General features: G+C 42.8%; 1 protein-coding gene across 5 annotated transcripts in view; it reads right to left on the bottom strand.

Annotated features, from left to right (window-relative positions):
* Positions 1-22315, bottom strand: part of Mtus2 (microtubule associated scaffold protein 2) — a 573095-nt gene that overhangs the window by 26456 nt on the left and 524324 nt on the right. The gene's annotated exons all lie outside the window — the stretch shown is intronic.

Genomic DNA, 22315 nt, shown 5'->3' on the forward strand with positions numbered 1-22315 from the left:
ATAAGCTGAGGGTGTATCTCAGTGGTAGAGTGCTTACCTGACATCATAAGGCCCTGGGTTTGATCCCCAGCACCACACAAAAAATAAAAGAAATAAGTAAATAAAAATAAAGATACAAACACATAAAACATTTGAAAGTATAGTACAAGGAAATTAGTATTTTCAAAAAGACTTCTTTTTTCCTGAACCACTTGAGAATACTTTGTTATAAATACAGGTGAAGGAGATGAGACAGTCTAAGGATCAGGAAGGGCATGGGGAGACTGGTACTCAGTGGATTGTTGACACAAATGGGATTGATATAGATTGATACAGGGATTGATACAGATGCTTGGGAAGTGAAGACATCTGTCACAAATTAGATCACAGGAATGGGATGATAGCTAAAGAACAGGGGCTTCTTTGGGGGGTGATGAAAATGTTCAAAAATAGATTGCAGTAATATTTCCATAACTTGCAAATGTACTGAAAGCCATTGAATTTTACACTTCGAATGAGTGATTGTATTGTATGAGAATTATATCTTAACAGAATTTTCACCAAAAACAGGGAAAGAAAAAAAAACAGGACAGTGGAAGTATCTCAGAGGACTATATTTAGATGTTTTTATAGAAGGAAAATTCATATTCTGATTTTTAAACTCTATATAATAATGGTGTTGCCAAAAAAAGTAAAAACCTTCATATATTTGATACATTGTATGAACCTTTGTAGATGCTACAATGTACCCCCACCCAGCACAATAAAAACTAATAAATAAATAATAAAATAAAATATTTTAAAAAGTGAAAACCTAACACACCATTTCACACATATACCCCCCCCCGACACACACATAGAACTGAAGAATAATTCTTACCTTTCCTAAACTAGAGATGTGTTAAGGACATGCAACTCAAATGAAAAGAATAAAATGCTATCCATTTATTTTGTCTTTGGAAAGTATTATTTTTTCATATAAAAATTATTTATCATATGCTACTATCATTATCTTTAACTCCAGAAAAGTCAAGGTAATAGATTAACTATACTGATTATGAAAGTTGAATGAAACAAATGGAAAGGAAAGGAAATAAGTAAAACTAAATGAGTTACATTGGTGAAAAGTATTAAATGACACCTACCTTCTAACATAACAAATTTCGCAACTGCACAAAAAAGTGTGGTTAAAGATGGCTACTATAGCACAAGTTGCCTTAGGGAAAAAGTGCAGGGCCAAGTTAAATACGTGCCAAGAAATCCAATATATATACAGAATAGCTCCTATATACAAAGGGATACAGGTAAGCAGTACAAAGTAAGGAAAATCTTTTTGTAGTGTCATGGAATGATATCTGTAATGTATTGTTCAACCAAAACAAAAGGCATGATATAGAAATAGTGTGACTGTAGAATTCTATTTGTCATAAAATGCATCTCTAGTTCTCCATTGGGAAGCTGTGTGTATTAAGCTACTGGATTCGCTGCCAAGAGACCACCTGTAACATGTATTTAGTAAAACCCCTATGATTTCTTTGCACATTTTATGAGTAAAAAGATTTACAAATTGCTGTCATGATTAAGGAGGATCCTGGATGTTGGAAGGTATGGTATCTGGTGGTGAGACTTTTCTCCTGGCTCGCAGTTTTATTCACGTTAGTGGCAGGAGGAGTCATAGAGCTGACGCTTTATTTGGGAACTCAGAGATGATGGCGTTTCATCCTAACACTGTTCCTGAACAGCACATTGCCTTAAATAAATCATGAACTGCACAGCCTCAGTTTTGCTAATCTATATAGTGGCAAAATTATCACTTCCTGCATATAGAGTTCCAAGCCCCAAATTCCCACTCACTATGACATATAATGAGAGAGGCAACACTTCCATTCTTTCAACAACCTGTGTAGAAGCCCCAGGCCTGCAGAAGATACTGGATTAATAAGAGCAGCTGGGGCACCGAGGGAAAGTGTGCCAATGGTGGAGTCCCTAAAGAAATAAATATCCTCTTGCCCCTGGGAAACCTTCAAAAATGTGTCTCCTTGGGCATTTTGCAGACAGAGATTCAGAGACTAATTTAATAGCATCAGACATCTGCAGCCTTACTTTCATTACTCCTTTATTTTTATCCCTGTAAAAATACTTGGGACATTATAGTGAGAGGCTGCCACAACCATAATAAATCCCTAGAACCTAGGAAGCTGCAAATACACTTTTTTTTAAACAACAGGATTATGATTGACCAAAATATACATGATTAAATAATGGGATTATGATTGGCTATAGGATTAGGATTGGATAATATGATTTTAATTGCTTCTAACTCCTAAGCATAAGTTTGAAAAACAAAAAGAAATTAGGAACCATTATACAGTTTTAAATAATTGATGCTCATTGACAATGAGCAATGCACACACAATGGTCTATATAAGATACAAGCATACTTGAAATATTATTAAATCTGCATTTGGAAGATCCTCAGACATGCATCACAGAAAGAGACCAATCTCTCCACTTATGAACATAAGTCACTAAGCTGAGTCCTAAGGATCACTAAGATGAAGTGTGATCCTTGGGACAACAGCAGAGTAAAATTGCTATTGTAACCATTTATAAACTCAGTCCCAGTCACAGTTCATAAATGGAGTGAGTAGGAGAATAGTCTGTAAGATCAATTTGTTTTAACCAACTGTCCCAAGTGGTTTCTCCAAAGGCAGCAAAGATAGGTGAGCACAGTACCAGGCTTAAACTGAAAAGTGCTATCTGACTGTGCAGCTCGTGATAAAGGCACGGGTATAATATTACACTGCCTTTCATGTTATAGCAAGGTTTAGCTGTAACAGTTATAAAACAAATCATCGGGATGTAATGGAATGACACTAAATGTATGTAACACATACACGTTGCACTCGGTGGTATACTTACACAGACACACACAGTGTATATAATATATACATCACCATTAATAGTCACTATAGTTACATATTGATGGAGGCAATGTCACATTCAGAAAGATTGAGCTGTTTCCTTAGAAGATGGGGAGTAAGCGAAAAGACATAACTGTTCAGGAAAATATTTCATTTAAAAATGACCCGTAAGGACTAGGAGCATATCTCCATTAAAAAGAAAGACCCACAATATCACTACACAAAGAAAGTGGAATTTCCAGTTGCATAACCCCTTCACAGCACTGCAGTGGTGTGCATTCTTAATGTTTGTCAGGAATTGCCCATGTCTTCTTAGTTAAATTTTTAACATTATATTCCCCTGCAGATGCAATGGAAGTTACCTCCCCTTTTTGTTGGGCACCCAAGAGTCTCTATTCTAGATAATGCAAGGAGCATGCGCACCCACGCGTCATTATCCTTTTCCATGAGGATAAATTCCCAGGAGAGGAATTTACATAGGATTGAAGACTGTGAGGAGCATCTTTAGTCAGTGAAGCAATGCACCTGAAATAGATCTGTGACCACCAGGGGGAGGTATGGCGCCTGCAAATGCCCTCTGGTGACCAATGTCCTTTGTCCAAACTTGTTAGATCACAGTAACATCCCTGAGGTGCTCATGGTGGTTCTCAAGAAATGACAACTGCCTGGCTGGACACACTGCCCTGTACCGCCCTACTCTCTTTAAATTCCTCTTTTTGATGAAAATGTTGAGAGAGAAAAAGAGTGGCTGAAAATGAAGGATGAAATGTTCACAAGCCAAAAGTGGACAGTGAATGAGCCAGAGTCACTGAGTGACGTGTCATCTTTGCAGATGCATGAAGCATCTCCAGGGCCTGGTGACAGGATGGGAACTGGCTCTGTGACAAAGAGAGCCAGACATCTGTAGAGCACTTCTGGACGCAAGCCCTTGCCTCAGCAACCCCACTAGGAGTCCTGTAAGTAGCCTAATCTCCATTTGCAAAGAGCCAGTGAGGGCTCAGAAAGGATAACTAGTTGACCCAAGGTCAAGTACCTACCAGCCCTACAGAGAAGAGTCAGAGGCCCAGGGAGCCTCCATGATCACAAGCACTGGGATGTCTCAGAGGTGAGACAATGCTTTTGTATATCTTCCTTAAAACACCCACCCTTTTGAGTTATAACATAACCCTTTATCTGCCTGTGTCCCTCACCAGTGGGTAAGGTCAGAGCCTATACACTTCTGTATTTTGTGGTCAGACAGTTATTGAGCTGGGTGTAGAGCTTATACTTAGTATTGTGAGGGCCTGGGTTTAATACCCAGAACCAAAAATTAAAGTCACTGAACTTAGGGAGCTGTGTGCCAAGCATAGGTCTAGACACAGTGACAAACACAAGTGATAAGAGCAAATAAACAAATGAGTAAAAACATTAGATGGTACAATTTTAGCAAAAATCCTTTAGATTCTATCAGTGAAGAAAGTCAAATAGAGGAACTGTTAGGGAAAGACTGGGGAAAGGGGAAGGCTGCTTTAGCTAGGGTAGAGGACGAAGGCCACTCCAATGAAGGTGCCATTCCAACAGACTCAAATGACAAGAAAGAGGAAGAACGTAGAGATGGAGGAGGGAATTCCAGGTCAAAAGCCTTGAGATGGGCACAGTTCCAGGATCAATTAGGCTAGCGGTGGGTATGAGGACAAGAATGATGAAAAAGTATAGGATCAATGCTATTTGGCCAATGATGATAAATGGGGGTTCAACAGGTTGATCTTTTCACAGATCCCTGGAAGAAAAGATGGAGGTTGGTCAAGTTCCAGAGGTAGGTGGAGACAGATCACACAGGTCCCTGGAAAGAGGTATGGTTACACTCTAGTAACAACAGGAAGCCTGGAGAGTCTCAAATAGGCAGTAACAAGAACTAATTAAGCTTTTAAAGCCCTCTGCTAGATGTGTGGAAAACAGACTGTAAGAGACAAGGAGATCTGTGCAGGGGATGTGTTTGGGGTCCAGGCATTGAGATTTAATAGTGATGTGGGGAGGATGGACTGACGTGGGTGCACTGGGGAGGCAAAAGTGACCTGACTTGCATGTGGATTAGATGAGGAAACGAGGGCAGGACAGGAGTCCAGAAAGACTCAGACTGTTGCTTGGAGAAATGGGAAATGATGGTGCCCTTTAAGGAGAGGGGGAGATTGAAGGCGTCTGTCTAGCTGGGGACAACTATACTAGGCACTGCATAAATCTTCACTGAATTAATAGATTAATTAATGAACATGTAGGGACCCATAGCTCACAGATGAATTCTCCTCTGGTCCACAGTGCTCAAGGAGGGCCTTTCTGGATGTTAGATGTTGTCAATTTGTATGAAAAATAGAAAATTCAGACTGCTGAGTTTTGACAAGCCCTGTGACACTTCTATGATGAGTGATGAATTTCCACTTTGCATGTTCATACGCGATGGTGCATTTTATAACAGTGTTGAGATCTTCAAAGCGGGAGGCTTTGGAAGAGTCTAGTTAATGAGATTCTCCCAGTGAAGCTGGGGCAAGCCGACAGACACGCGCTTCTCCCTGCTGGCCTGTAAACACTTCACAAAGGAGATGCAAGACATGGCTGTGTACTAAGGCAGAGCATTTGCTAGTCCCTAGGAGTTCTGAATGCTTTGTAACAAAGACAAAGATCTCTTAACAAGGTGGCATCTTAAAGTGTTTGCCCATTTTACTCATCTGTAGGTCAAACATTGGGAATCCAGCCCCCAAATTGGATGTTTATAGACACCTCAAGATTCCTCAGTAGATGTTGGAAGTGCTGCACTAAAATCCTACCCCTTACTTCTGTCACATATGGAAATGTTCAATAACTTACTGGCTGGGGGTGTGGCTTAGTGGTAGAACCCTTGCCTAGCATGCATGAGGCCCTGGCTTCCATCCCTGGCACCACAAATAAATAAGTAGCTTGCTGTGTACTGAATCCTGAAGGGCTGCATTTCCAGACAATGGGAGGTCAGAAAGGTTAGGAGGAAGATGTGAAGGTCCAGGAAGGTAAGTGGTCAGATGAGAGGAGGGGAGACCAAAGTGGAACACAAAGGCCAGGAAGGAGGAACTGCCCCTGGCAAGGCTTCTGGGAGAGGCGGGATAAACCCTAGCCTTGGGGACTTGTACAAGTCACTCAGTCTCTCTGAGTCTCACCATCTGTCAAAGGAGAAGGTTGGGCAGCTTGCATATTCAGCCCTCCTCTGTCCTAGCATTGTGTGACTATTAAAATAATCAGGGGGGTCACCCAGAGGGATTTCACGTGTCCACTGTTTTCTGTAAAAGAAGCAGGGGGGCTTCATTCTGTATTATGATTTTTCCCCAAAACAGACTCTAAAGAGGTAAGCTTCGATTACAGGGCAATGTGCTTTTTTGCAGAATCACTCATTCCCAAGTGACATGAGAAATTTGCAGTAATATCATTTCTTAGCAATTGTATGTGCTTTATAGTTTAAAAAGTTCTTTAAGGGACTGGGAGAATACCTCAATGGTAGACAGCTTGCCTAGTATGCATGAGACACGGGGTTCCATCTTTAGCACTGAAAAAGATTTAAAAAGTTTTTTAGGATCCAATATTACTTTGTTTAACATTCACAGCAAATTGTGAAGCGGGATGAAGCAACTATCACTTGATTTTCCTTATAGAAGAAGAAATGCAGGCTGAGAGCAGTAGCTTGTCTAAGCTAGTACCTGACTCGGCTTAGGTGCTCCACAGCTTGATTCCGCTCTACAATAATACTATATACGTAAACTCAGGGCCTTGAGCTTGCTTTACTACTGGAGCCACACCTCCAGTCCTTTTTGGCTTTAGTTGTTTTTTGGATATGGTCTCGTATTTTTGTCTGGGGCCAGCCTCAGATTCCAATCTTCCTACCCATGCTTTCCACTTAGCTGGGATGACAGGTGTGTGCCATCATACCCAGCTTTTTATTAGCTGAGATTAAGGTCTCACTAACTTTTTGCCTGGGCTGGCCTCAAACCATGATCCTCCTGATCTCTACCTGCCAAGTAGCTAGAATTACAGGTGAGAGCTACTGTGTCTAGTTGCATCTCACATTTTGGAGGAAGGAGAACAAAGAAATAGAAGGAAGAACAGGTACAAAAACCTGTTAAGTTCCTTGATAGTCATAAATACTTTGTGCCATTTTATGTTCTTTAAGGAAAACGATGAGGACTTTGACAAATGGATGATGACTGGTCCCATGTGGGAATATAATTGGAATGCTTATAAGTTACTTTCTTAGTCTGAGAGGAGAAGATGATAAGAATGACTTAGGTGATAAAGGAGGTGGATTTAAGAACGTGGTTACAAGTTTTGTTCAAAGAAAATACTACTTAAAAAAAAAAAAAGAATGATACCCAAATGAGAACTAATAACACCACTGCCCATAAATAGGAAGTGGCTTTATGGGGATGGCTTTACACGGAGCTCATTTCTTCCCTTCTAAAAGCATTTTATATAATCGTACATATGCACTCCCGGGGGCCGTTCTGAGGCCTTGGGTCTGGAATGGACAGATAATGACCCTATGTGGTTGTAGCACTTGAGCATTTACAACTTTCAGTATGTTTTTCTGTGCATAGTGGCACCGAAAGCTGACCCTTCAATTTTATCTCAAATAAATATGTCACATAAACTATCCAGATACCATATCTTTTAGAGCTCAGGGCCTCGCACTTGCTAGGCAGGCGCTCTACCACTTGAGTCACTTCACCAGGTTTTTTTTTGTTTTGGGTATTTTCGAGATGGAGTCTTGAGAACTATTTACCTGGGCTGGCCTTAAAACATGATCTTCCTGATCTCTGCCTCCCAAGTAGCTAGGATTACAGGCATGAGTCACCAGCACCTGGCAAGAGCTTCTAATGACTGAAAAATGCTTTGACAGAGGCAAAAGTTTCATTTCCAGATACGTCTTCCCTGTGTAGAATTTACCATGCTGAGGTCTAGAAAATGACTCCTGTGACCCAGTCATTTAATCAGCTTCACAGTTTGCAGGGCCCAGCTCTACAGGATGCTGCTAACTCAGTATTCTATCCCATAGTTTGGATGGCCCCATTCTTTTTATTTGCTCCCCTATTTACTACATAGATAGGAAGACCAAGTTGCTACTAGATAATAAACTTTGATGGCAATAGCTTTCTTGTGCCTTTTTCTAGGGTGTCCAGTGCAATGCATGCATGGCTGGGTAGCCTGTGTTCTCCATGGGCCTCAGACATAGCTCTGAGGCTTGCCCAAACCTGCCTATTATTTGTGGGTTTCACATGGGATGAAGGATTAATGTTTTAAATCTACAGAAGCTAATTTTAAGCACGAAGGGTGTGCATTTCCCCATCAACTCATACCCTCCCCTCCCCCTCACTTCCAAACACATCAAATGGATTCCACTGACTTGTTCCCACCCACTAAGTTTTAGCCACGGACATGGAAGAAGCAAGGTGTTTAGACAAATGACAATAGTCTAAGAGCATGAGAACCTTTTTGGAGGACATTTCGTATCCAATCTATAAGCTAATAGCTCTTAATCCTAATAGATTGGCCAATATCAATACTAATATTGACTAACAGAAGTATCCATTCAACACTGTGGCTAGACTCCTCTGGGTTGCCTTCAGCTTTGGATTCCATCCCTTAGCATGTTTCCATAAGTATGCACCAACTTGAAACAGGCCAGGACATCACAGTCTGCAGAGGAACTAGATAGACATCTGCCTCCTCCGGGGCAACAGGCCAGTCTGCACCAGTGACATAGGAGGTCCATGCCCCCTTCAGCTGGTAGGTTTTCCTGGCCTATGGCTTTGTGTTCCCACTTCAGGGTGGATCTCACTGAATAGGTGACAGTCTTCTCCTGGGAAGCATCCAGAACAGAACAGTCCCCTCACTGGATTTGCGCAATCATTGCACCCTTAGTGGTAGCTCCTCTGGGAGCCTCGCTTCCTGACAACATGCCAACTGTGCTAACTTATAGTCACTAAGACAGAGCAGACACTTAGAGAAGTGACCTTCAACTGGGAAACAAAGGTGACAAGGCCTCATAGCGCAGAGGCCCACGATTAAGTGGATTCTTGTCCTGAAGCACTCAGCATGGTGGCTGGCTGGCTCACTGAGGTCACTGATGGTCAAGTGCAAAGTGTGATGGAAGAGCTTTAGAATGTGAAGTTAGGAAGAAAATTGAGTTAGAGAAAAACAAACACGAATCAAATCTAAATGATGAACCATGGTGACTCCTTTTCAGGGCAGGACTGCAATCTTGAACAGGGCCAGAATAATAGGGTACAAAAATGATGACCAAGTGTGAAATGTATTACTGAGGACACTGTCAGCTGTGGTATTTTTTCAAGTGCAGCACTGAGCAAGGTATAGTGTGTAAGAACATGGGCTTCCATGTCCAACACACTTGGACTTGGGCCCTGCTCACTGTTATCAGTTGATTTTCCTTCAGGGATTAACTCCCTGAAGCCTCAGTTTCCTCATCTATAAAATGGGGCTTACACTACACCTACCCTTCTAAGCTAGTGTGAGGTTTAAATGGGAAAACTCACAGTCAGTGCTTAGTACTGTGCAGACCTCTGCAGATCACTTAATAGATATCAGGCCTTTACTGTTCATGGTACGATGGTACTGAGTGCTCACTGTGTGCTGGGTGCTGTACTGAGTACTCCATGTGGAGAGGATTATTGAACTTCACAACAACTCTGTACAGTAGACCTGGTTCTAACTTCCTATTCTCATTTTCTAGAAGAGGAACCTGAGGAGCAGAACCAAGTTGTTAGGGTTTGGAAATGAAGCGTTTCCCCACAAGGCTCATGTGTTGAAGGCTTGGGTACCAGCTGGTAGAGTTTTGGGAAGTGACTGGATCCTGGGGCTCTGACTTATTGGATTAATCCCTTGATGAATTCATCATAAGATCATAGGATGGTACTATAGGGTGGTGGTGGAAATTTAGAGGATGGGGCCAGTGGGAGGAAGTGGGTCATTGGTGGCATGCCCTGGAAGGATATTTTATATTTTGTCCCCAGCCTCTTTCTCTAGCTGTCTCTGCTTCCTGGCCACTGTGAGGTGAGCAACTTTGCCCTGCCACACTCTCCTGTCACTGTGTTTTGCCTCATGACTGGCCCACAGCAATGGAGCCAGCCTTTCTACAGTGACTCAAACTCGTTCACTATGGCAATGAAAACACATGAATGCCTGAAAGATTAGAGAAAAAAATGGAGCAAGCCAACCACGGACCGAAAACAGTGACCCAAAACAAATCCTTCTTCTGGTAAGCTGTTTTCTCAGGTATTTTATCACTGTGACAAAAAGGTGACATTAACCCAAACTTGAATCTCAATCATGCTTGTTATTGCCACAGCATTCTGCCCTAAGCCAGTATTTCTCCAACTTGAGCCAGAGTCACACCAGAAAGCAGGTGAATTTGTTGGGGTGGAACCTGAGAGTCTGCATTTTAGACAACCCTCCAGGTAATGCTGATACAGGGACCACCCTTTGAGAAGCGAGGCCTAGGGGTGTGGAGGAGACCATCAACCTTTGCCACGGGCATCAGGAAGGCTGCTTTACAGAGCACAGTGCTGGCAGGGTCTGCTGTGGTGGGGGATGGTGGGAGTGTGGCCCCCAAAGGTTTGTGTGCTGGAAGCTTGGTCCCCAGGGTGGACGTGTTAAGGCAATGGAACCTCTAAGAGGAGAGTTTAGTGGGAGGTGACTATGTCATTGGGGACAGCACCTCCAAAGCTGGTCTGTAGGAGTGGATTAGTCGGATTAGTCCTCTCAATAATGGGTTGTTATAGGGCAAATCTGGGTATCTCTGCTCTTCCTGTTTTGCCCTGATAATGCTTCTGCACACAATCCCACCATTATGATGTCATCCTTCATAAGCCTTTGTAGAGAAAACTGAAGTCAGCAGGCACAAATCTCTCCAGTGCCTCATTCTGAAACTTAAAAATAAAAACCATTCTCTCTGGAAGATAGGTCTTGTTCAAGGTGACAGTCCTCCATGGCTATTTCTCCGCAGTCTTATATGCATAACCTCTGCATGTGGCTACTGGAACAAATTAGTAGCTCAAAGTAATTCAGACTTATTATTTCACAGTTCTGGAGGTCAGGAGTCCAAAATGGGCCTCACTAGGTGAAAACCAAGGTGTGTTGGGAACTGATGGGAGAATCCGTCCCTTTGCCTTTCCTAATGTCTACAGTCCCCCTTTTTTCCCCCATCTTTAACCTCTGCTTCCATTGTCATATCTCCTTCTCTATCTCTGATTCCCCTGTCCCCCCAAAAGGATAATCTTCCCATTTCAAGATCCTTAACTTGATGGAAACTGCAAATCTGTCTACCATGAGAAGGTAACATGTTCACAGGATCTGGGAATCAGGACGGGGCATCATTGATGGCTCATTGCACCTGCTGCACCTTCTCAGCTGTCTACTATTCATGTCGCACTAGGGGTTTCACTCAATGACTCCACACGTAGCTTCCACAAAAGCTTGGGTCTTTCCAATCTTTCCCAAGCAAAACAAACCCACAGAAAAGCACATCTTACCTTCCTATGCTGTCCTCCTGCAAGCTGCCCTCCATTCCTCTTCCTCTGCATATAAACTCCTCACAAAGCAAATATAAATCCGTATCTTCCGTTTGCTTTTCAGATCACTGCAGTGAGCAACATCAGCTGCCTCTCAACATGGGTGGCATTTGTCCACGCCTCCTCTCCTCACCGCCACCACCATCTCTCATCCAGATCCCTGCAAGAGCTCGGAGCTGACCTGGTTGCTCCAGTCCTTGCCCCTGTACCTTTCATTCTCAACCCAACAGCCAGAGAGAAGTCTTGAACATGGTAAGATGCTGCCGTACTTAGAGCCCTTTCCTCTCTCGGGATCAATGCCACGTTATCACTAAGTTCACTGGTCCTGCCCATCTGGGCCCTGTGACCTCTCAACCTGTCTCTCCCCTGTTCTCTCGGCTGCAGCGCCCCTTGCCTCTGGCTTTTCTTGAACATTTAAACTTGTGGTTCTCAAAACAGGATCTCCAGGCCAACAGGGTCAGCAGCCCTTTGAAACTTGCTAAAATGTAAGTTACTGGGACCACCACCTTCCTACTGAGTCAGAAACTCTGGGAGTAGGGCCTGGCTATCTGCATTTTTCAAAAGGCCTCCAGGTGGTTCTGGTCTAAAGGGTGAGGGCCACTGCCCCAGCCCCATTCCCACCTCAGGGCCTTTGCACTTACAGTTTTCTTCATGTGGAAATCCTCTCTCCCAGCTTCCTGGACACCTGGCTCCCTCCCTTTGGGTCTGGATCTCAGCCCCAGAGGTCCTATCTCCAAGTTTAAACACATGAGCTCCAGAAGATCAAGGTCCCCCTTGTCAGAAGTCTCAGGATCAACCCCATGAAGTACCTTACAAGCTCCCAAGTTTTAGTAAATCTGACCTCTTCCTGAGGACTCCAGCTGCCTCCTATAGTTGCTTCATTAATGATAGTGCTAAGTTCACAATTTGCCTTTTCAGTTGGCCAACTAACAAATCTTCATACAAGCTGAACCTCCTTAATCTGAAATTTCAAAATCTGAAATGCTCCAAAATCTGATACCTTTTGAATATCCACAACTGGAAAAACTGCACCCCTGACCTCATGGGACAGGTTGCAGTCAAAATGTAGGTACACTAAAAATATTGTAATCAATTACCTTTGGCTATGTGTACAAGTGTATAAGAAGCATAAATGAATTTCATGTTTAGACTTGGGTCCCATTCCCAAGAGAGGATGCAAATAGTCCCAAATCCAAAAAAAATCTGAAATCCCAAACACTTCTCGTCCCAAGCATTTTGGATAGGGGATATAGCCTGTATTTAATTCTCACTGGTAAAATAACTGGTGTGGTTTCTGTGTTCTGACAGACCCTTACTTGATATGCTGGTGAACTTTGAGGACTACCCACAACTCCTTGCAAATCTGGTCAGATGCCAATTATCCCACTTTTACCACCAAGAACAGTGAGTGGAATGGAAGGAGATTCCTTGTCATGCCAGCAGATCTCTACTGAATTCACCTTGATGTGCCTGGAGTATACTTCAATGTGCCTGTATATGTGTATTGGGTTGATATGTGTTTTTGTATACTGGGGGACTAATTCCTGGGACCAAGTGAATTGTTATCTAAAAATAAAACCCTTTAAGATGCCTCACACCCTCAAGAAGCTGTTTGGTTTAGAAACTGTCTAAAAGAAAGGAGGATAATCTTCAGAAAAGTGAAGAAAACAAGGTTTGGGATACAAGAGAGAAAATGGACAGCAGAGTGTGACAAGGCCAGTCCTTTGGCACTCTCCTTCGCTTCCTCCTCCCTTTGTCCTTCCACCCCTCCCTAATCTTTTTCAGTGGTTTTTACTTGTTTGTTTTAGTTTTTGTTTGTTTTTTGGTGGCCCTGGGGCTTGAATTTAGGGCCTCATGCTTACTAGGCAGGCCTCTACCACTTGAGCCACACTGCCACCCTCTCTAATCTTTTTGCAAGGCTTACATTCTATATTCTAAATAATCTTTCTTTAGATTTACAGAACCCAGAACTCTAATGGCTTTTATAATGCCCTCATTAGTTTTTACCACTAACACAAAGCACGGAAGTTGCTGTGAGTGTATCTGTCTAAGAAGAACGACAGGAGCTAGTCCTAGGAGGTCAAGGTCCACTGCAATGCTCTAGAGAAGGAAAAAGGAGACACAGGCCTGGATGACAAAGACCCCACTCAGCACTTCCCGCCCTGTTCCTCCTTTCCCTCCATGGCCCTTTCCTTTCCACTCTCTCTTTTGTACCCTTGAGACCCCCACCATGAGCTTTGAGGAGATGGCCCCTCCATCTTCTCCAGGGCTGGTCTTGAATAAACCTGATTCCTTTCTACCAATTCTCATCTCCTTTCAGTGGCAGGCAGCTTGGACTTACTCCAGCAACAAGAGCAAGAGTGGAAGCTTTTGCATGGGATCGTCTCTGCAAAGATTAACCTAAAGAAAAGTAAACTTGGACCTAAACATTGAATGCTCAGCCTGTTAGGAGGAGGGAGCTGAGAATAAGAATGGGTTTAGGACACTTGTGCTGTGTGTCTGGGAGTCAGGAAGGACCAGCACATTCAGTCACGATATTGGTAACCATACCTTCTGAGTGGAGGAGCCAAGTCAGAAACAAAACAAAACAAAAATTCCAAGCAGGCATGAGACCTAGCAGAGTGCTTATGGGACAAGTGGCTGTGGCTTTGGAGCCTGTAAAACTCCCTGCTGTTCAACTTCTAGCCTTGGGCAAATCAATTGTTTCTTTGAGCCTCAATATTCTCACCTGTAAAATAGGGCTGATATGACACTTAATTTGCAGCATTACTGTGAGAAGGTCCTGATAGTTCAGACATTCAATCAATGGCAGAAACATCAAAATATTTCTTTCCAAAATATGAAAGCTTATTGAACTAAAGACAATCAAAATGCAAGGGAGCTCTCTTCCTTTCCTCTGTTTGCCTAAAGCAAGACAGACATTTATAAGGCAAAAGGTTTTCCTGCCCTCCTCCCCCTGCCCTAAAAAGAGGATGTAAATTCTTCATGGAGCAGTGGAGGAATGAAATTGTCCATTTCCCATGTATTTTTCTTCCCCCACTTCCCCTGGGCTGCTTTCCTTTATCTTCTTACTCCTGTAAAATTTATAGTTCTTTGCTGAAGACTTATATAAGTCAGACTCTAGGCCATTGCTTGGAGTTACTTTTCTCCTGCGTGATGTGTGTAGATGAACTTGCTTGTTCTTCTCCTGTTAATCCGTCTTTTGTTGCTAGAGTCGATCTTAACTATGTACTTATGAGCATTGGGGGGAAATACATTATCTCTCCTTCATTTATGAATGATACTCACATCTGGTGAAAATGACAAGCAACTTGTCTCTCTCAAGTAAGGAATGCGAATAGGACTTTATGCAAATGTGTAAAATGCCACATACGTTCATTTAGTCTGCCGTATTATTTGGTGAATGCAAAAAATATTTTTAGGAGTTTGTCTTGCAAGTTCTGCCTTCCCAAATAATTTTCCCCATGGGCCCTTAAATTCTTCAAATACAAAATCTTTTACACAAGGTGTTCAGGAGACAAACCTTCACTATTAAACATGGCCCCTTCCTTTGAAGGACTTTGGTCTGGTGGCAGAAAGGAGAATAGGATGGACACTCAAATGGTGACAGTAGGGTGATGAGTGCCACCCTAATGTGCCATGGAAGTAGGAAAGCAGAGAGGTGCTGTGGAGCAGGAACTCCCCTCTAGAAGGAAGGCAAGCAGGGTGAGACGGAGGTGAGGAGGAACTTGAGCTTTCCAGGAAGCCTGGTGAGGTTGTGGGGTGAGAAGGGATGGGCAGGTCAGGAAGAAGCTGTGGAAGTCACTAGAACTTCCATGGGGGCTGTGGACTGGGGAGTAGCAGGAGCCACACTTAGACCAGGCAGAGGCAGTCCCAGTGTGCCCTGGGGCATGCTTGATTCTACTCATCCTAAGATGGAAAGCTACTGAAGCTTCTTCCTATCATAGTGTTTGATGTTTATTTTTTGCATGGAAAAAAATTTCCAGCAATACAAAAGGGAATGCAGTGAAAAGTAATTTCCTTTCTTACCCTGGACTCTCTAGCTGGAGACAAATACTGTTCCCGCTGGAGGGAAATACGTTATATGTGTGTTTAACCAGGGAGGTGAAATTAGAGCTGCATTTCAAATGTATCCCTAGTGGTAGCAGAAGGGAGGATGGTTTTAAGGTAAGGATGGGAGTAAGGAGACAAGTGAAGAGGTTTTGGCTATAGGAGGGACTAGGTCACTATAGGAATGAAGAGGAGAAAACAGAATTGTCACACTTCCAAATAGTAGCCAATGGATCTGTGGCTTACCAGATATAAGCAGAGGGAGAGGTGGAGTGGAGGTGACTCTGAGACCTCTCAGTAAGGCCACTCTGAGTTATGGTGTCAATATAGCTTCAAAAGCTGTACTTGAGCCTGTGTGTTTACCCCATCACTCTTTCTTCTTTTATGAATAATCTTCTCCAAGTTTTAACTGCAAGGGCTTTCCCACTAATGGCTCCATTTCCAGCCTCCCTTGCAGCTATTAGGGGCCACATGACTATTTGGGCCAAAAGGATATGAAGCAGTTGAATGTCCAACTTGTCGATCAGAATCTTCTGGAAATTTCTGGCCTTTATTTTCTCACTTTTCCTCTCTCTCAGGCTGAAGTATACTCTCTATGTGCATCAGTGTCAATCACAAAGGTAGGACAGCAGCCTTGGGATGGTGGAGCCAAGGCCCTTGTGGACAGGGACATGTAGCCACCCGGGTAGCTATCCATAGACTATTACATGAGAGAAAAAAGATCCCTCTTTCTTATTTGCTCCATTGTGTTTGGGATCTCACGTTACAGAAGCTCAGATTGCACTTGTACTAAGGTAGGCAGATAGGAGAGAATCCGAGGTATGTTTTGCTTTGAGGTGGGGAGTATGAGGTGGATGGAAGGAAAACTGGTCCAACCATGAAAATCTGTAGTGCTTGTGGCTCTGAAGAGGTGAGCTCCGGAGAGAGGTAAAGGCTCCACATGTGCACTGAGGAGGGGCAGCCTAAAGGCAGTAGTTGAAGCCATAGGGGAGATGAGTCACTAGAGAGATCTCAGGAAATGTGAAAAACAGGGCCAAGAAAAGCGTCTGGAACTGGCGGGTATTTTAAAGAGACAGGTGTAGTACACTTTGCACTATAACCATTTGCTGGCATGTATGTCTTCCTGCCTGATTACAAATTCTCTGGGTTCCTGGATTATGACTTCCTCATCTCTGCATAAAACACTTGCAGTACCTTTATGCAGAAAAGGCATGCAAATCTACTTTAGGAAGGCAACAGATCAGGGCCCACCTCCTCTCCACCTCTCACTTCCTCTGCTCACACTTCACACCCAGTAAGCCTCGCATCTATTATTACAAATTCTTTACATCTTAGCAATGGATTTGCTTTCTATTCTTCCGATTCTTGACTGTAGACTTGGGCCAGTCTTTAAGTGCTGGGACTCAGAAGACAGATGACAAATAAGGAGTGAAGGGGGTGGGAGGAAGACTTGTGACAAACTTGAGAGAACCCATGTGCCCAGGTGAAGGGGGAAGGTGCTGTTCAGTAAAATAAGTAATTTTTAAAAAGGGGGGCAGGGAGGGGCTACAGATGCTTCATAAAAGAAGATATACAATTACCACTTAAGAAGTGCTGAATATCATTAGTGATTACAGAAATACAAATTAAAGCCAGGTGCTTGTGGCTCATGCCTATAATCCTAGCTACTCAGGAGGATCGTGGTTTGAAGCCAGCCTGGGCAGATAGTTCTCGAGACCCTATCTCGAAAAAAACCATCGCAAAAAAGGACTAATGGAGTGGCTCAAGGTATAGATCCTGAGTTCAAACCCTAGAACTGCAAAAACAAAACAAAAAAAGCATACTGAGATATTCTTTTTTGCACACTAGAATGGCTAAAACCACGAAGTTATTGACAAATGTTGGCAAGAATGTGGAGGAACTGGTACTCTTAAACATGGTGGGGAAAGTGCAAACTGCTATAATAATTTTTAAGAATGGTTTCTCCTAAAATTAAATGCATCTGTTCTATGACCTAGCAATTCTACATGTAGAGATTTACTGAGAGAAATGAAAATGTTTATGTCTACAAAAACACTGGTATAAGGATATTTGTAACAGCCAAAGGTAGAAACAACCCAAGTGTCCACCAGCAAAGAATGGATAAACGAACTGTAATTCTCATGCAAATGGAACTGCACTCAACCACAAAGAAGACACTCCTGACCCTTCAGCAATATGCATGAATTTCTTCCGCATCTGGACATAGAAGGACTTATGACAGGAATACCTCCTGAGAAGTGCACCGTTGGGTGATCTTGTGCCTGCAGGTACATGATAGAGTGTACTCACATAAATCAAGAGAGCTACAACTGTCACTAGGTGATGTAATCTTAGGGGCCACCAGTGCTGACTTGAAAGATCATTATAGGGAATAAGATTGTATGTCATTTGATTTTATTTTAATGAAATCTAAGAACAGCTTTGTGGTTTGAATATGAAACACCCCCCATGGGCTTATGTGTTGATGGCTTGGTCCCCAGTTGGTGGCTCGATTTTGGGAGGTGCTGGAAACTTCGGGAGGTGGGGCCTAGCTAGAGGAAGCAGATCACTGGGGCATGTCCTTGGGGGCTGTATATTTGCCATCTTCCAGCATCACAGGACCTTTGGAATCTCCCTCAGCTCTCAGCACAGAGGCAGAGCCCTCTGTCCCCAGGCAGAAAGCTGAGGCTAACATGGGGCTCACTGGGTTTCTCTTTTCTTAAAGATCACAGGTTGGCATCTACTGTGCAAAGCTTGGAAACGAGTTGCCTCCTGTGTTTTATCTGTTATAGCTGCATACCATGAGGCATTGTGTCCAGAAGCAGCTACTCGATCATAACTGGAAGTAGCAGGCAGAGTGTGAACAGCAGGTAAAAGCTTCTAGGTAGTTCTAATAGGCTCTATCTCCTCCCATAAGGATCCCTGGCTAAGAACCGAGGGACTAGAATGAAGGGTTAGGCAGGTGAATGCCCAGTGAGCATTAGCTCAGTGAGATGCTATAAGTATTTACAGTGCACAATTGATCTTGGTCCACTGAGCAACCTCGGATGACGATTTTAGTTTTCTAGGTAGATCTGCCTATGATAGGATATGTATTTCTCATTGTAAATTGATTACTTGGCCTTTTGGTTTTCTACATCAGATTCCAGCCAATTTAGTTTCAAGGTATTTCTCTGAAAGTCTTGGTATACTAACAAAACAAATTTAAAAATCAAGACCACACTGAGCTTGCTAAGGCAAACGGCCACACTTGGGCTGCCAGCCTTGTCCCTCAGAATGGAACCATCATTCTGGTCAGCTAAACTCTGGCCACACTCTTTGTCAGGAACATTTTGAAGAAAGAACGCTGTGTGAAGGAGCTCTGGTGAATCCCCTGGGTCCCCCATGCTAGGCAAATGTGCTACCACTGAGCCATACCGCAGCCCAAGCAGCCCTGAGAACCCAAAGAACCCAAAGATGTGACCAGATTCATTACTGCAGAATCCTAATAAGTCTTGCATGGTTACCTGCAATGCTGAATTAGTCTAGTTATTGTCCTCTTCAAAAAAATAATTTCCCAAAGACCAGACATTTGGCTGAAAACTTGTAATTTCTAAGAGTGACCTGAGTATTGTTTTATGCAGATAAACTGCCAAATTAAGCAAATAAATGGATAATACCCTTGAATAAATACATACAAGGCCTGGTAGAATCTGTAGTTCTTTGAGTGAATGAGAAATATATCTAACTGCATTAGATATAACAAGAAAACCTGTCAAGAGAAAAGTCACTTGAGTCCTGCATCCCAAACACTGGCCCTGCCTTTTATGTGAGTAACTTGAAGAATTTTAATCTTTTTTTTTTTTTTTTGGTGGTGCTGGGGTTTGAACTCAGGGCCTCACACTTGCTAGGCAGGTGCTCTACCACCTGAGCCATTGTGCCAGACCAGCTTAAAGAATTTTATAACACATAATCACTTGCTCCATTCCTGTTCCTTAATGGTAGCCATATGGAAGATGGAACCTCCTCACTATTCTTCCCATTTTCCAATAGAGAGGTTAAGTCAATGACATCATTCATGCTGTCTTTGTAAATGGGTGTGAAAGAATTATCTGTCACAGACTCCTACACTTCCTTTAGACTCTTCAAGCTTTTTCTGGACTCTCGACTGGGCGGGTCATAGACCCTATACTAAACTCCCAGGCCCCTGTCACCTAATTACACTGGGTCTTGGTTACAGTTGTCCTTTGGTATTAATGGGTGATTGGTTCCAGGATCCTCCAGGAGATATCAAAATTCAAAGATGCCCAAGTCCCTTATATAAAAAGATGTAGTATTTGCAAAAAACCAAATGCACATGCTCCCATATACTTTAAATAATCTCCATAGTACTTATAATTCAATGTAAATGACATATAAATAGTTGTTGTACTACAGTGTTTAGGGAAAAAATCTACATGCTCAGTAAGATACAATTTTTTTTTCAAATATATTTGATCCACAGTTGGTTGAATCTGTGGATGTGAAACCCTTGGATACAGAGAGACAACTATCTGTTTCTGTCTGTCTCTAACACACAGACTAGGTCTCTGATGATCAGAGACTTAGTCCAGTTCTTCTTTTCCTCCTGACACAATAAAGGGTTCATTCCCTAAATTCAATCAAGTTTATAAACTTAAATGAAACAGTGAGCCGTTCACATTGATTGGGCTAAGCCCTGGTCCAGAGGCTCAAGAGGTACTGAAAAATGAGAGGGGATCCATGGGCACGGGAAGCTCACAAGTGGTGAAGAGGAAGATAGCCTTGAAACAGGGTTGTAAAACATGGTAAACTGTCAATTAAAAGCTGTAACCTCGGACAGAGCTGTGAGGAATTGCCCATTAGAGCCATGCAAAAGTTTGGGACCAAGATGAAAGGCACCATGCAGAGATAAGCACCCATTCCTGCCTTCCTTTGTCTCCACTTGTAAATAAACTTTCCAAAGCAGGCCTCCCCCCACCCCTCCCACCCCCCCCCACCCCCCGCTGCTCTTATCTAAACCTTAGGTCTCTAACCCACTACTAGCCCTACTTTATGGGAGAGCACATTCCTTGTAACCTGATACCCTGCACTGCCTTTTAAATATCCTGTGAATCCTTTGTTCGGGGCTCAGACACTGGTACACGTCTGGGCCCGCTAGCGTAAAAATTAAAATCTGAGTTCTCCACTCCTCCGAGTGTTGCTTGGTTTCTCCTCTGACAATATTGCCACAACAGTGGGAGGGATTCTACTTGCATCATTTGTATGTGACTGCAGTTCACAGCACATGTTTTGCAAAATGTTCTTCAGTGCCTTTCAGATTAAATCTCTAATATATTGCGTCTTTTCCTTGCTATTTATTATCTTCCTCCAGGACCAGTTACATCTTCTAATGTGAAGGCAGCTTGGTATGGCCATGGTGGAAAGAGAAAAGGAAGCCCTCTGTTATCCTTCATAGTTGGGATTTGCTTCAACTCTGTGTAGCCACCACTTACTTACGGTTCAAATGGTGTGGTATTATCTACTGTTACAATGGTGGAGACAGGTATTACTTACCTGCTCATGTGGTTGTTGCCAGAACCAAATGAAATAATACAAATGAAAGTGTTTTGGAAGTTATATGCCACTATTTCTACATTAGACTTACAGAGCCCAAAATGTGTGGAGGCAGCTGGCTTTGAATTTTGAGAAACTGTTTCTCCCCAGGGTGGGTTCAGGGTAGTCCTTGGTATCTGAGTTACAGTACTCAGTCAGTTCAAGTTCATTAAGGATTAAACCCAGAGACTTGTGTGTGTGTGCTGCTGAGGATAGAACCCAGGTCCTAAGGACATTCTCTACCACTGAGCTATACCCCCAGTCCCAAACCTGAGAAGGCACAATTATCTTTATTCATAAAAGACTAAATATCTTAGAAGATCACAAAATAAAGATCTCCACATAAAATACCTAGACAGTGCTATGCCTATAGATGTAACAGGATTTTATAATTATCAAAAAATGTGTTACTGCCAACTGGAATAAGTCATTGTCTAAAAAAAAAAAGCAGAGTTATAGCTGATAGTGTATTTTCCATGGCAACTAAACCCAGTCTCTGATTTAAGGGAGTTGGCAGTTTTGGTATTACATGGGCAAGCACCTGTTTGAGACAGAACCTAAAATTCCCTGGAAAATTGCATTTACTGGAATGAAATGTAATCATGGCAGGTGACATCACTGGTTTGCATTTTCCCAGCTCAGAGTAGATATAATTTTTCTTATAAGAAGGGCAGGATTCCAGGGCATAGTCGCGTTGCACGGGCCAGCGTGCAAGGAGATTAGTGTATCTGACAGCAGAGCAGGCCTTCTAGATCAAACCCTTTTTCTCAAAAACACTCCCTACTTCACCATCTGATTACCCACAACCGTGCTCAGTGTATTTTGGGCAGCTTCCCAAATCACAATCATCTCGTGACACACTTCCACAGGTATGTGTATGTGCATGCAGACTGGTGGCTATAAATGAGAGTAACTGAAAAGCTCATGCAAACCTGGCGCTCAGTGCCAAACTGAGATTTCTACCGTATCTTTAGATCAATGTTCTCCAAATCCTTAGTATCTCTTTATCTTATATTATAGAACACATTCAAGGGTTTCTTTGTTATATTTCATCAAGCTGACTTAACAAAGCTGGATTTAACTACTTAGATTTCTGTACAGTGCCTGAGAAATTATGCTGGCACGACTGTTTTGCTACATACAGTTCAGTTAGCCTTCTGTATCTGTGGGTTCTGCACTTGCAGATCC

This window comes from Castor canadensis, chromosome 10, assembly GCF_047511655.1.
Source record: "Castor canadensis chromosome 10, mCasCan1.hap1v2, whole genome shotgun sequence".
Lineage (NCBI taxonomy): Eukaryota > Metazoa > Chordata > Mammalia > Rodentia > Castoridae > Castor > Castor canadensis.